Source organism: Maniola hyperantus, chromosome 10 (assembly GCF_902806685.2).
Source record: "Maniola hyperantus chromosome 10, iAphHyp1.2, whole genome shotgun sequence".
Taxonomy (NCBI): Eukaryota; Metazoa; Arthropoda; class Insecta; order Lepidoptera; family Nymphalidae; genus Maniola; species Maniola hyperantus.
Window position 1 is genome coordinate 2,603,642 of NC_048545.1, and position 16,333 is coordinate 2,619,974.

A 16,333-nucleotide genomic window follows, 5' to 3' on the forward strand; every position below is an offset into this window, starting at 1 on the left:
CTTCCCGTTGACCTAGAATCACGAAATTTGGCAGGTAGGCAGGTCTTATAAGCAGACATATGGGGAAAAATCTGAAAACCGTGAATTTGTGGTAATATCACACAAATAAATTAAATTGTGGTCATGAACTAATAATTAGTGTTTTCAATTTTGAAAGTAAGATAACTACTTATATCAAGTGGGGTATTATATGAAAGAGATTCACTTGTGCAATCCAAAACATATTTTTATTTATTGTTATGCACCATAGTTCTTGATTTATCGTGCAAAATGTGGAAAAAATACGACTGTAGTACGAAACCCTCGGTGCGCGAGCCTGACTTGGCCGGTTTTTTATATATTATGATCTTCTTTTTAGCGATTTATATCACGGTGACCAAAGTTTCTAAGCTCCCTATGTACCAGGAATACACGTATCACAAGAGTGGCACGGTTCGAAATGGCGGTTTCAGATATACCTGCTCTTGTTCCCAGAAGCAGAAATGTAAAGCGTACCTTCACGTTAACAAGGACGATGTGATAGTCTCAAGTAGCTTACATCATAATCATCTACCACAGAGGTATATGAGAACGCAGAGTGGATTGTATATCAAAGCTTAAACGAAAATAGACGTATATACTTTTGTAAATTTTGGTTGTTTCATTGATTGACTGGTATTTTTACTATTATTGCATACCATTCTTGATTTCACCATTTGCAACATTTTTGCGTTAATTAAGTTTTGGTATAAAGTATGATACGTTATGTGTGATGAGGGGAATTCAGTAATTCGATAAAAGAGCGTTGAGCCATCCAGTCTTTTGAAATCAATAGATCAACGTTAATTATAAAAAATTAAATTCCAATTTAAAAAAAATCACTTCGGACTTGAATTTAATTTAAATTTTTTATTTGAAAGGACAATCAACAGGTTACACAAAAAAAACTTACAACTACACAACAAGAAATAGATACATAATATATGCTATTATGTAGACCCCTTAGTGATTGCCACAGCTTGCGATGAGAAAACTAGATAGAAGGAGAAAAACGAAAAGTGAAATAGGGACTAGAGAAGAGATGTTAAAAATGAGATCTAGCAAGCTGAGGCAATCAACTAACTGGATTAGTGCCACGAACAAAAACATACAATCAAAACCAAATTAATAATAAGTAATTTCCCTCCTAAAAATCTGAGAGTAAGTACAAGAGTTATGTGCGTTTTTAAGTAATTAAAATATCACTTGCTTTAACGGTGAAGGAAAACATCGTGAGGAAACCTGCATGCCTGAGAGTTCTCCATAATGTTCTCAAGGGTGTGTGAAGTCTGCCAATCCGCACTTGGCCAGCGTGGTAGACTATGGCCAAAACCCTTCTCACTCTGAGAGGAGACCTGTGCTCTGTACTGAGCCATTGATGGGTTGATCATGATGATGACGAAGTACAAGAAATATTTTGTTCTAGCCTTCATCACTCCTTCGAAGCTGCATTTTTGCGAAGAATACACATATTTCAGGAGCGGTGCCATTTACAGAGGTGGTTGGAGATTTTGGAAATACAGTTGTTCATGTTTAGACACTAAGAATTGCGAAGCGCACGTGTATCTGCACAGAGATGACATTATAATCACTGATACACAACATAACCACCTTCCGATGGAGTACGTGAAGACGAAAAAGGGTCTCTTTTTACAAGTTTAATTCGAGGCCTTGCCTATTGATTTATTTCTATTTTGGATTTTTTAACCATGGTTGTGATTAGTTATTACGTAAATAAGTTACGTTTTATTTGGTACAATAATGCCTTCTTTAATTTATGATATATTTTAATTTTCGTTACTTTTACTATGGCAATCGGGGAATGAGGCGGGGGCCCCGCACACCTGCACGTCACCCGCGCTCGCTCGGGTCGTACGAGTCACGTGCGTGATTGGCATCTCGTCCTGTCGCGTACTATACTTTGTCCAAGGTTTGTGATGAGTTTAGTGATATTAAGTTTAATTCTAACTCTAAGTAGAAATTTTGTGATTGGGTTTATTTTTTATCACTTTTGACTCTTGAGCATGAGGCCAAGCATCGATGATTCCTATTAATACCTCTGTTCCTAGTACTTATCGTGATATTATGCTTTTTTACTTTAATTTTATTATTCGAAAGAAGAAGAAGTGCCATAAAAGAGACTATTATTTCCATTGCCTTGAAAGCTGAAATAACTAACTTATTGATCTCAACCAAATACTTAGTATTTTTATTTTATTTCAGTAACCAACAAAATTCATACATAAAAAAATATTTATAAAAAAACAATGTTTCCTATTTTGACAAGTTTGTTGTCTTTTATTTGTTCAGTAATTATATAGGTTATTTACTCAATAACTAGATTAGTAAATTAATATGTATGGAGTTCTAATTCATAAAAATTGTTCATTAAAATTTAGCCAAAACTTAAACATTGTGATTTTGTATGTTCATAAGGTATTTGATAATAAATAAGTATATGGGTTTTAACTATAAAAGCGTGCTTTTAATTTGTAACGAATCGTAGTTATCACTGCAAACATAAAAAACTGATTTTGCATAAGCGCCTTAATGTTAGCCTAAATGAAAATTTGTTTATTCAACGTATGTAGGTATGTATACCTACGTTGAATAAACTCAAAAAAAATGAGGTAACATCATCATCATCATCACCATCGTCATCAACCCAACGCCAGCGCACTACTAGGCACTCTCAGAATGAGAAAGATTTGGCCATAGTCCACCGTCAATCCCAGATTGGCAGAAGTCTGCCAATCTGTTCTCAAAGGTGTGTAAGGTTACACACCTTTAAAAACAATTATGGAGAACTCTCAAGCATGCAGGCTCTCTCACGATATTTTCCTGACGAATGACATTTATTAAAACGCACGTAACTTCGAAAAGATAGAGATGCATAGTCGAATCTCCGACCCCTGAATATGGGAGGCCGATGTCTTAACCACTAGGCTATCACCGCTCTAAATTAGATATTGAAATGAAATGATTTATTTGTTTTAAAGGGTCTTTTTAAAATTATGCCAGGGACCCTGAAGTAAGTTTGCAAAACCTGTATCTCAGGGTCCCCGCTCTCCCTCCTCCATCATTAACAAATAAACACTTATACAAAACTAAATTTAGTGATATGATTAAAAATACGTGTGTGTGTGTGTGTGTGTGTGTGTGTGTGTGTGTGTGTGTGTGTGTGTGTGTGTGTGTGTGTGTGTGTGTATGAGTGTGTGTGTACATATGTGTATCAGTGTGTATTGTGTGTGAATGTGTGTATGTGTGTGTGAGTGTGTACATATGTGTATATTTTTAATAACAAATAACAACGTTCTCGTTTTTTCTTGTAACCACTTAGACAATGTTTTTTTAATATCAAACTGTTTACTAGTGTGGAAATTGAGAATTTTGTTGATTTTATTGTAGAGATGTGCAGATTTTTCGGTGTACTGATTGCGAGAAAAAGACGTTTTTGCTGCAGCTATATTAATGACATTAAGTTTCCTTCTCCTTCGTACAATTAAAGGTTCAAATTTTGTGGATTTATGTACTTTCAGAATTGTTTGCAAAATATATAACTGTCTCACAGTTAATACCTGACTGGTTGACTAAAGCTTGTGTGTAGGAAATCTATAAGGTTTCTGGTACATGACCTTTAGTAAAGATCTTTGTGCTCTCTCTATATTAATGAATTTAGTTTTAACTGCACCACCCCAAATGACGAATGATGAGGATTATATTTTTATTAGCATTATATTTAAACAAAATACCGATTTTGCAGTAACAGCGAAATTCATCAAATTGGAATCTGGAACTAAATTACTACTGTATAAACAGTACACGTTTTCGAGAAGCGGAAAAACTCGCGGTGGAGGGTCAAGATTTACCTGCTCCTGTTCCCACAGCAAGAACTGCAAGGCGCATATCCACATAGATAAGGATAACCATATCACTTTAGCTGCAGCTGACCATAACCACGAACCCCTTAAATATATGAACACACCAGAAGGCTATGTGCGAATTAATCCTAAATACCCATATCATTTCGATGCAAAACCTGAAGTTTTTGAAGATTAAAAGGTTTGAATACGTAGAATATTTTATCTCGGTGTCAACTTTCAAATAATGTGACTATTCATTTATGTACGTAATAGGTATGTAAGTAAGTTTTCCTGAGTATTGCTTAGATTTCAGAATTCAAGTTATTAAAAAAAAACCGGCCAAGTGCGAGTCAGGCTCGCGCAATGAGGGTTCCGTACTACAGTCGTATTTTTTCGACATTTTGCACGATAATTCAAAAACTAAGATGCATAAATAAATAAAAATCTGTTTTAGAATGTACAGGTGAAGAACTTTCATATGATACCCCACTTGATATAGTTATCTCACTTCGAAAGTTGAAAATACCAATTATTAGTTCATGACCACAATTTAATTTTTTTTGTGTGATCTAACCCTAAATTCACGGTTTTCAGATTTTTCCCCAAATGTCAGCTATAAGATCTACCTACCTTCCAATTTTCATGATTCTAGGTCAACGGGAAGTACCCTGTAGGTTTCTTGACAGACGGACAGACAGACAGACAGACAGACAGACAGACAACAAAGTGATCCTATAAGGGTTCCGTTTTTCCTTTTGAGGTACGGAACCATAAAAAGGAGAATACCTTTGTTCTCATCGGTTGATTAGAAAGCACAATAAGTAGTGATTGAAAATGAAAAAAAATAAAAATTAAAAGTGTTAAATTGCATATGTTGTTTAAGTGTAGAATTATAGATTTTCTAATAGTGTAGTGCTAGTGAGATTATTCAATATAGTGATTATGATTATTTAACTTTGCAGTTATCAGACGCTAAGCTAAGAACGCCAGCTAAAAAGGATTTAATTTTAACCAAGTAAATAATATTTTTGATTATATTTGAATTTTTATTGATTTTATTATACCTTGAGCTTTATAGTTACATACGTATATATGCTTTTAAGAGTTATATGTAAGTAAAATATAGTTAATTAAAGAAAAAATGTAATTAGGAATATGAGGTTTCAAAGTAATTTTTCTTTACCTTTAAAATTGTGCTTAAAGTACTTTTTACAGTAGGTATTTTAAAATGTAAGCTAGATGTTCTGTCCAAATTTTTATTTCTCTAAAATTAAGTATATTACTTACCTTGCATATATTTTAGTATTAATTTTGTATACATACTCGAAATATAAATATAATAGAGCGCAGCTTTTGTATTTAAGTGGTCTGCTTTTTGTATCTTTTACTTAATTTAATGTTTAATTTTTTACTATATTTGTTTGAAGAAATTCATAAGTACTTTGCTTTTTGTTATGTATTTCAATTTATTAGGATTAAGTACATTAACTGCAAACAAAATTATGTTGAAAATTATTATAGATCGATTGTTCCTAGTACGTAATAATATTATATAGCATAATATACTACACTATGTTCTTAAAACTCAATAAAGTGTACTATTTCAATGGGTTTGTTTCATTCATTTTAAGATACATTTTATCTTTAGCCTTAAACTAAATCTATTTATTATAAAAGTAGGTAGGTACACTTACCTATTACACTCAGAGCCATTTTATTAGCCCCAATAAATTAGACACTCCATTGTAGCATTGCGTATATTATATTATACAGGAATTACAAATATCATCTTAGCTCATCATCACTTCACATCGCTATCATCTTAGACTGCATCATCACCTACCATCAAGTGAGATTGCAGTCAAGGGCTAACTTGTATCTGAATGAAAAGAAATATATTTGTAATAATTTTAATATATCAAATTACAAACATAATTCTTATGTTACATGTATTATAATAAAATAAAATCAATTTTAATTACATGATATTTCTTGTTAAATCATTACGAGTATGTTTTGAATATATCTAAATTAAAAGTAAAAAATATCATCATCATGATCAACCCATCGCCGGCTCACTACAGAGCACGAGTCTCCTCTCAGAGTGAGAAGGGCTTTGGCCATAATCTACCACATAAATAAATATATATATTTTTATATATATATTATACATAAATTTCAAACCCATAGTTCACCCCTTTAGGAGTTGAATTTTCGAAAATCCTTTCTTAGTGGATGCCAAGTGCCCACGTCATAATAGTTATCTGCACGCCAAATTTCAGCCCGATCCGTCCAGTAGTTTGAGCTGCGCGTTGATAGATCAGTCAGTCAGTCAGTCAGTCAGTCACCTTTTCCTTTTATATATTTAGATTCCTGTAAAATCTATTGAAGAGTTAAACTTTTAGGTCAAATAGTGGTGTCAATCAACGGTTTGGAGTTCTATCTCCTGAATGGTTACACGTATAGCAAAAACCACATATTCCCAGATGGTGGGATACGATACGCATGCCGTAACAGACTCTCCAAAAAATGCCAGGCGTTTGTTCGTTTATCTAAACATAATACTGTTCTACGATGTAATACTGAACATAACCATGAACCGGCAGGATTCACTTTTACAAAAGATGGATATTTTGTTAAGACGTGAAATCTATATATAAATAAATGCATTACATTTCCCGAATCTTTCATTTTTATGAATAACTAGCTTATGCCCGCGACTTCGTCCGCTTGGACTACAAAAAAATTCAAACCCCTATTTCACCCCCTTAGGGATTGAATTTTCAAAAATCCTTTCTTTACGGATGCCTACGTCATAATAGCTATCTGAATGCCAAATTCCAGCCCGATCGGTCCAGTAGTTTGAGCTGTGCGTTAATAGATCAGTCAGTCAGTCAATCCTTTTATATATTTAGAAGAGGAAGAACTACTAGATGATGCCCGATATTCTAAGCTTTTGTTCTCCAACAGCGCCCCCCTGTCAATGTCATTCCAGTGCCAAGAGAGCCTTGTCGCACTGTAGTCCTCAACTTTTTTTGATATGACAGTTGACACATGGAGCAAATATGGCGAGCGCGTTCTCATGCATTATTCAAAGTGTTCGCTAAACTGTAATTGTGGCTTACAGGCACAGCGCAGTTTGTTAAGACACACCACGGCACACAGTTATTGCTCCTGAACGCATACACATTTAGTAAACACACGGCCAAGTTTCGTGGCGGGAGATTCAAGTACTCCTGCAGCAACAAAGCCTCTAAAGGGTGTACGGCGTACGTGTTTGTGAAAGATGGCCAAATCGTCTTAAGCGATGTTGTGCATAATCATAACCCACCACCGTTCGTCGTCACTGAAGACGGAACTTATGTTAAGACGAGCACAAAATTTTAAATGTTTCATTAAGTTTTCTTCTGGTAGGTTAGTATTTTTTACAATATACTTATATATAAGTAAGATTATAGTTTAGAGGAATAGATAGTAGAAACACAACAAATATCATACGTTTTTGATAACGGCAAAAACACAGGGTAAGACAGTGGCAGTCGAATACAACTATGCAATGTTCTTGGGCTGATATATGTATCTATAGAGCCTACGTTGACTTTGCTCAGACTTTTGAGACATATATATAGAGATATAAGTCTATCGCGTTTTAACTCTGTCTTAGGTGTGAGCAATGTCAAGTACGGAACCCTCGGTGCGCGAGTGTGACTCGCACTTGACCGGTTTTTATTTTAATAATATTCTTATTTTGTTTTGCCAGTCAAATTTATTCGACTGATATCAGGGAAACAGCTGCTCATGATTAAGGGGTTCACGTTCCACAAAGCAGGTGTGAAGAGGAGGGGGAGGAGGAAGTGGCAATGTTCGTTCAAAATGAAGGGGTGTCAAGCAAACTGCATCTTGGATGAAGAGAACGGGGTTCTGCATGACGTGAATAGCAATCATTGCCACGAACCGCCACAGTATAGAGAAATTGACGGTTACCATTACAAGCTGTAACCTGCCATTAAAAATCTTTGAAATTACAACAAAAATACGTTGACATCTATATTACTTCGTATAGACAGGGCTATTGAACAAACAAAATGGCACCGACTCAGTGGCGCTTTAGCACCAATGCAACCTCAGTGACGTCTGAATTTCAAACGGGTCGTTCATAAGTACCTATCTAAGAGGTGGCGCTCATTTATTTGGTTCCAAAACCGCGAAAAATATTTTTTTAAGCAAGCGGCGCAAGTATGTCTCTCTTATCGAGAGTTACATTTTTGTTCCGTTTGCCGTGGAGACCCTCTGGTGACAGAAGGGCTGACTCATTTTTTGCGCAACGCGGAAATGCAGTCAGTATTCTTGGCACCATTCCACGCGGGCATGATTTGTATAGTAATTAGATAAGGCTAGTTTTAGTTAAGTTTTATATTAAATAAGTTAAGTAATACTTTTTAATAGACATTTCAATATTTTTCTCCCACTCGCTCGGAAATTGCTTCATTATTAAAAAAAACAAACAAGTAGGTAGGTACTTTACTTTTTTGTTATGTATTTTAAATGTATTAAAAATAAGAATTAAGCACATATAATTGTGAACAAAATTATGTTACAGTGTGAAAATTATAGAACGACAAGATTATACTCTTGACTTCGTCCGCGTGACCTACACAAATTTCAAACCTCTATTTCACCCCCTTAGGGGTTGAATTTTCAAAAATTCTTTATTCACCTTTCCCTTTTATATATTTAGATTGTTCCTAGTACGTAATATAATGTAGCATAATATTATATTATACCGTGTTCTTAAAACTCAATAAAGTGTACTATTTCAATCGGTTAGTTTCATTTTTACTCTTTTACTTTCTTTCTTTTTATCTTTAGTCTTAATAAGCCAAATCTATTGATTGTAAAAATATACCACTGGTTCAATCAAAATACAAACAGTGTTGTATCTTGTACGATGGTACAGAACCCTTCGAGTGCGAGTCCAGCTCGCACTTGACCAGTTTTTAATCTCTTTCCAATTTAATAGAATCTTCAAAAGTCGATACATACATATACTACGTAACTCAATCCACATTTTGTCCATTTCTCTTGTTTTATACCACACTAGCTTATGCTCGCGACTTCGTCCGCGTTGACTACATAAATTTCAAACCCCCATTTAACCCACTTAGGGGTAGAATTTCGAAAAATCATTTCTTATTGGATACCTACTCTTTACAAAGAACACACCCTCCAATTTCATGCCTCTAGGACCGATGATTTAGGCTGTGCGTTGATATTATATAAGTCAGTCAGTCAGTCAGGACTTTAAAATTTACATATTATATAGATGATCTGATGTTTAATAATATTTTTTTTAATAATCTTATTTGTTTTGCCAGTCAAAATGATTCGACTGATATCAGGGAAACAGCTGCTGAGATGATTCAGGGGTTCACCTTCCACAGAACAGGTGTGAACAGAAAGGGGGGTAGGAGGTGGCAATGTTCGTTCAAAATGAAGGGGTGTCGAGCCGACTGCATCATGGATGAAGAGAACGGGGTAGTTCGCGTCGTCAATAACAACCATTGCCACGATATAAAAACATTGACGGCTTCCATTACAAGTTCTAACCTGCGATTTACAATAAAATCCTTGAAACTACAAAACTCGGCAATGTCCCTGACACTTCATGGTTGTATTATGAGTAGGAACTCCAATCCAAATAATAAATTTAAAAAACCGTATTTTATAATTTGTATCTCTAACACAGATGCACGCTTCATGAAACTGATAAACGGGACAATATTACTAATGGTCGATCATTTCTCGTACCACAAAATCGCCGGAGTCAAATACGGAGGCGGTATCAGATGGCAATGCTCGTCCAGAAAGAAGTCAAAGTGTAATGCCTTCGTTGTACTTTCTGAGGATGAGGAAACCGTATATAGGATAAGTGGTATCCACAATCACAACCCTCCAGATTATATACAGACCTCGCCAGGCTTGTATATAAAAATTTGATTCTGTTTCTGCTTTTACTTTCTAAGTTTAGCTTGTTAATTTCATACAGTTTGTAATTTTTTAAGATGCAAAGTAAAATGACGTTACCAACAAAATACCCTCTTTGTTGACTTTATAAAGTACTATCGAATATTGTTTCTGAGACCTAGTAGGCTAGACATTTTTTTCTGAATACAGGTATATGTACTAGTTGATGCCCGCGATTTCGTCCGCGTGAATTGAGATTTTTAAAACTTCCGTAGGATTTTCACTCTTCAAGTCTTTAACTATACCTACCCATGCAAAAATCACTTCGATCCGTTGCGACGTGATTGAAGGACAAACCAATAAGCCAACAAACAATCACACTTTCGCATTTATCATATGGGTAGTGATGACGTCTTACCTTCCTTGTTTGTCGGAGTATTTATGAGTCTCTGCGCGCGACGCACTAGACTAGAAGACTGCGAGCCGCTGCGCTGTGCTGAGCTGCGACACGTAAAGCACACTGTGAGGGCGCTAAGTTGGGGGGAAGGGGGTTCGTCGATGGCACCGTCAACCTGGCCCAGGCATGATGGCGTTGTCTTATCGTTGAAAAGCGACTTCCACGCTGAAGGCAGCAGCCATCCATTGTTACGGTTGATATTTTTTCTGCACGATAGTAATACCTAATCATCTGATCGAAGTGGCTTTTCCAAGGGTTTTCTTTACTTTCAGGCTATGTGGTTGTATCTCACAGCGATGTCCGGACATCCGAAGGATATTTCTCTGTTATGTATGAAGCTCTAAAATTCTTTTTAACCCGTTCTTCTAATATACAAGAAAGTAATATAAAATTTTAGCGTTTAAACTATCGTGAATGATTTCCATATTATACATATGTTACACCCGGCTGTACTCACGTGTTTAGTCGACGTTAGCCCGACTAGTTTCGAACGTGACTATAGACGCGTGCGCGAACTGACTCCTCGAAAAAGGATCCCGGATGGGTTCGAAACTAGTTGGGCTAACGTCGACTAAACACGTGAGTACAGCCGGGTGTAAGATATGTACAATATCAAATTATAGGTTAATGTTGTTACAATTTATTTACAGAAGCAGAATTCATAACGCTCATTACTGGAGTTACCTTGTTGCTAATCAACAAGTATTCCTTCCACAAGGTTGCAACAGCGAAGTACTGCGGAGGATTTCGTTGGCGGTGCTCATCTAAAAAGAGGTGCAAATGTAAGGCTTTTGCCGTGCTCTCTGAGGATGACGCTATCGTCCTCAGGGTAGTCGGACCACATAACCACGATCCTCCTGTTTATAAATGCAATCAGATGGGGTATTACGTGAAAGGATAAAATAGAAAAAGGCGGGATAGAAAAATGTTTATTTGAGGCAATAAGTATACAGTTTCAATAGCTATAAGCCTCAATAGCTCAACGGGTAGAGGAGTGGGCTGAAAACCGAAAGGTCGACGGTTCAAACACCGCCCGTTGAACTATTGTCGTACCTACCTACTACCCGTGCGCGATAAGTTGAGACTCGCCTGGAATGCAACCCTCCGCCCGCTTGCCCTGTAACTTCCCGTCAAGCTCCCGTGTTGTACTGTAGACAACGCCATTTTTTTAACATCTTAGTCTCGTACATGCTTACGTCACGCAACGACGACACGCTCCGATTTTTGTCTACAGTACAACCACGGGTCTGTGGCGTCACCGCCCTCCAGGTCTCAACTTATTACGCACGAGTAGTACTAGTATTTATACCGATACGACTTAAACACAAGCATGAGCCACTCGCCCTCGTGAAATGCAAAAACTATACGAACCTCTAAAGTTTGGAACGCCCAGCCTTTCCGGTACCCGTTTTCTTGTTACTTATTAACTTAGACCTACTCATTTATTTCCATACGGCATGATTGCCGTCAAGCACAAAATGATAACGAAAACTTTACAGTTTATTTCGACTGAATAAATGAAATTGTGTCAATAAATATATCAATTTAATAATGTAAGTGAATTGTAAAATAATTTTCGACGCAGAAAGAATTTATGACGCGGAATTAATCATGAATGAACTATCTATTATTAATAATAATTAATACATTTTACAAACGTTTTTTTATTATTATTTATCGAACATAACCAGCCCGTGGTAGGCCAAAATGACCCGAAGATGTACAAAATAGGAATCTGATATTTTTAACTGCCGAACACTAAGGCTGAGATTTATAGAGCTCGCTTGGACTTGGCTTAGATTTAAATCAGAGTTTTATTTATTCATTTATTTTTATTTAGTTAAAAAGAGATTTAGGTAAGGATATAAATCTGTTTCGTTTAAAGTCAAGTCTGAGCAAAGAGTGCGCTCGATAGATCTTATAGAGCGCACTCTTTTTTTAGAGATAGCTCTAAGAGCCCTTCCGCAATAGACGTGGCGCATCGCAAGAACGATATCGCATCTCTTGATGCTAAATTGCCACGCGTTTCCCATTCCCACGCGTCTTTTTGTAGAATTTTACGATTTGACATCGCATCGCAAGTATTGCGAAAGAGTCCTAACCTGACCTAATTAAAGTGTGAAATCTTTGATTTTCCGGGATAAAAAGAAGCCTAAGTCACTCTCCAAGTCTTTATCTAGACTCATGCAAAAAATCTCGTCAACCCGTTGCACCGTTGCGTGATTGAAGGACAAACCAACAAACAAACACACTTTCGCATTTATAATAAGGGCTTTTGGTTCATTGTATATGATTTCCGCAAATTAACGCCTGCTTCTAAAAATCAAAGTTATTCCAGATACAAAATTCATTCCTGTATCAAATGGAAAGAGACTGCTCATGGTCGACGGATACACATTTCATAAAGGCGGTGGTCACATCAGGTGTTTTGGTGGCGTCAAATGGAGGTGCTCAGCGTCGAGGAAGAAGTGCAACGCTTACGTAGCCGTGTCGGACTGCGAAAACTATATCATCAAGTACAGGGCGAACCATGTTGATCATGACCGGCCAGTGTATAAAGTGGGCAAAAATGGCGTTTATATTAAAGTGGCTTAGCGGCGGTTCATACATTTCAGGTTCTCATTTGAATATTAACCCATCAAACTCGATGTAATTTTGTACTACACGTTCAGAAATATCTGTCTATAAATTCTGGAGACCGTGTATAGTGCGCAACAGGTCAAGATTGCAATCGGGGAGGAAACGCCCCGCACACCGCACAGCCCCTGCGCTAACCCCGTTGCGGGATAGCGCGGGTGGTGCGCGGGACGTCCCCCCGCCTCATACCCTGATTGCCAACTCGACGTGTCGCGTCACAGTAACAGTAACCTTGAAAGTGAATATTTTAACGGAAATCTGGAAAACCACAGACTAATATTACTTAGTTCCTAGAACGCGCATTTGTTTGATGGTTCCTAGAACAAACATTGAGTTTGATGGTAATTGGTAAGTATTCAAATGAGAGCCAAACTATGCATCTGCGCATTACGAATAAACCCCTCTTTTTATTATTATTCAGATACAAGGTAGCACTTGACTACAATCTCACCTGGTGGTAAGTGATGAAGCAGTCTAAGATGGAAGCGGGCTAACCTGGAAGGGGTATGGCAGTTTTTATTAAACCCTTTAGTTTCTACACGGCATCGTACCGGAACGCTAAATCACTTCAGCACTGCTTTGCCGTTAGGGTGGTACTAGCCACGGCCGAAGCCTCCCACCAGACAAAATGTATGATTGTAAGTAAGTCTTAAGTATGATTTTTGAGTCTTGGTATAGACATAACTAGATAATGATGACGTGGCTTAACACTTTACTTTTCTCTTTACACTACATAGTTTAGTTTAGTTTAATTTAACGAAATGTTACGGTCTTTCGATTCGATAAACAGTTTATATTAAATACAATTTCGTATATTTATGTTTACTTATTTCACTCCTTCTTATACTCCTTCTTATGACTTGATATCAACTTTCAGAAAGCATCAGTTCCATGAGTAGTAGAAATACACTTGGGCCATTATAAACATGCGAACTCGGTCATAAATCATTGCGATAATAGGGTTGTCAGAATGCCGCAGAAGTCGTCATCGGTAAAGGTATGCCGTTTGGACGCAGGCAGCTGGTAGCTGATTTTGTATTATTTCCCCTCTCTCTTTATATAACTTGTTATCGACTATCGACAAATCCTTTTTTTTAGAGTTACACACAACACGAGAGGTCGAATAAAAATGATTTACGACCCAGTTCGCACGTTCGTAATGGCCCAACTATAGTCATTTTCTTAACTTAGGTACCTACTTACTTAATTGTTTAAGATTACAAGTCGTAGAATTTAAAAAATCTTTGAAATAATGTTTTCACTTTTCAAATAAAAAAGAATGATTACATTGACAAAAACAATAAGTGCATTGAATAAACTTTATCCTTTTTACCCTTAGAGTAATTATTATTGTAACTTTTTACCTTTATTTATTTACCAGCTGACTAGCTCATGTCTGCAACTTCATACGCGTGGATTTAGTTATTTTAAAAATTCCGTGGGAATTCTTTGATTTTCCGGGATGAAAAGTAGTCAACTAGCCCCGATTCTCTAGTCTCTCTCTAAACTAAATTTAGAGTATCTGCATCCTTTTCTTTTTACTAATGCTAAAAAAGGAACATGACTTTCACATTTAAAGACTCTAAATTTTAGTGCACAATACAAATTTAAACAGTAGGTTCGCGAGTGCGTGCTAAAATCACGGGTTTTACCATCTAAAAATTAAATTTAGAAATGTCAAACTGCTTCTGTCCTTTTCATATTACAATAGTAAGAAGAGGGTGCGAATACTCTAAAATTAGGTTGTGCTTAGAATCGGTGCCAATTTCACTCTCCAGATCTTTAACCATACCCAATAAATAACGTCGATCCGAACGTGCTTGAAGGACAGACCAACAAACCAATAAACCAACAAACAAACACACTTTCGCATTTATAATATGGGTAGTGAAATAATATGGGTACCTAGTGAAATATGGGTAGTTATTTATTTAAATTAAGAAACCTTCCAACGTTATGATAAGATAATATGATGAAAAATATGGGTAGAGATACTTCATGAGCTGATTACACCTACCGAGTAGTGAAGCGAGACAGTAAAATGTCACTCGGCCGAGACAGTGCTGTGGTGGCCGTATACGTATTTCGAAATTGCGCCGAGCACGCGTAAGTGTTTAAACCAACCGAGTACTCGGCCCAGGACACTGACTCGCCACTGTACTCGTTAGGTGTAATCGTACCATTACGCAGGTTATTCTTCTGCACCAACTGGACGCATAATACTTTACATAATTTCAAAATTGGGCGGATTATTATTTAGGCCAGTAGAAGTAGCATGGAAAATATGATATTTCGATTCATTGTTAACATCATATCTTTGGAATCGCCCTTTCAGATAGTGAATCCGAAATAGAAGACCCCCCAAAGAGCCGGAAGCCTGGCAAAGAGTATATTTTCGAGAAAAAATTTAAAAACGCTAAAGATGCAGAAAACTTTGTAAGAGCTGAAAATACGTGGTCAGCCCGAAACGTACATAAAAGGAGGGAAGGTATCAAAAAGTATTATCGTTGCAACCAGGTCAAAAGCCGTGGGCCTCAGTGTGCTGCAAGTGTTGCTCTGCTGTATGAAGCTAACTCAGATGCTGTGCTGCTTTACCGCGCCCGTGCCGACCACGATCATGATAGCATCGGTACCAGAAACAACTATAAAACACTAGAAGAGACTAAAGAAGAGATAAATAAGTGTGTCGCTTTACACTTGAAACCAGAGGCTATACTGAATAATTTACGCAAGATAAAAGGTATCACAGTACCTTCAAAAGAGCAACTGAAAGAATATATTTTATCTGAAATAAATAGAAAAAATACGCACTAAATTAAGTACCTTCTTTTTTGGAAGTCTATTAAAAATAGCAAGTAAATCATACCAAAGATTATGTTGATAAGCTTAATAATATGTACCCTATGTAAACTAGAGTCCTAAACGCTGTGTAACGGTTTTTTAATATTGTTGTTTGGATAAAATCCCCCATAATGAATAAGTACTAAGCACAATGTTTGTTAGCGCTCTATATATTCGAAGAATGATAACAGCTAATGATCGTAGCTACCTGTTAGAATCGAAGCAGGCTTTTCACGTTGACCAATCAGAAGACGTCTCGCACTCCATTGGCTGGCAAGTGACGCCGTTGCACTTAGCTACCTTCATATTCACACATTACATTCGTTTATACATTCTAACATTTCCACATTTTAATCTCTATAGACTATAAACATTCGATTCTCAGCTGAGTAGCAAGAAGTTCTAGAAATAAGACGCATCTACATCTTGTTTTCGAGTGTAATACACTCAAAACGGCACATAGTTCGTAAAACCGATAGACGTTGGGGTTCCAAGGTGCTGGAATTGCGACCTCGCACCGGAAGACGCAGTGTTGGAAGACCCCCCACTAGGT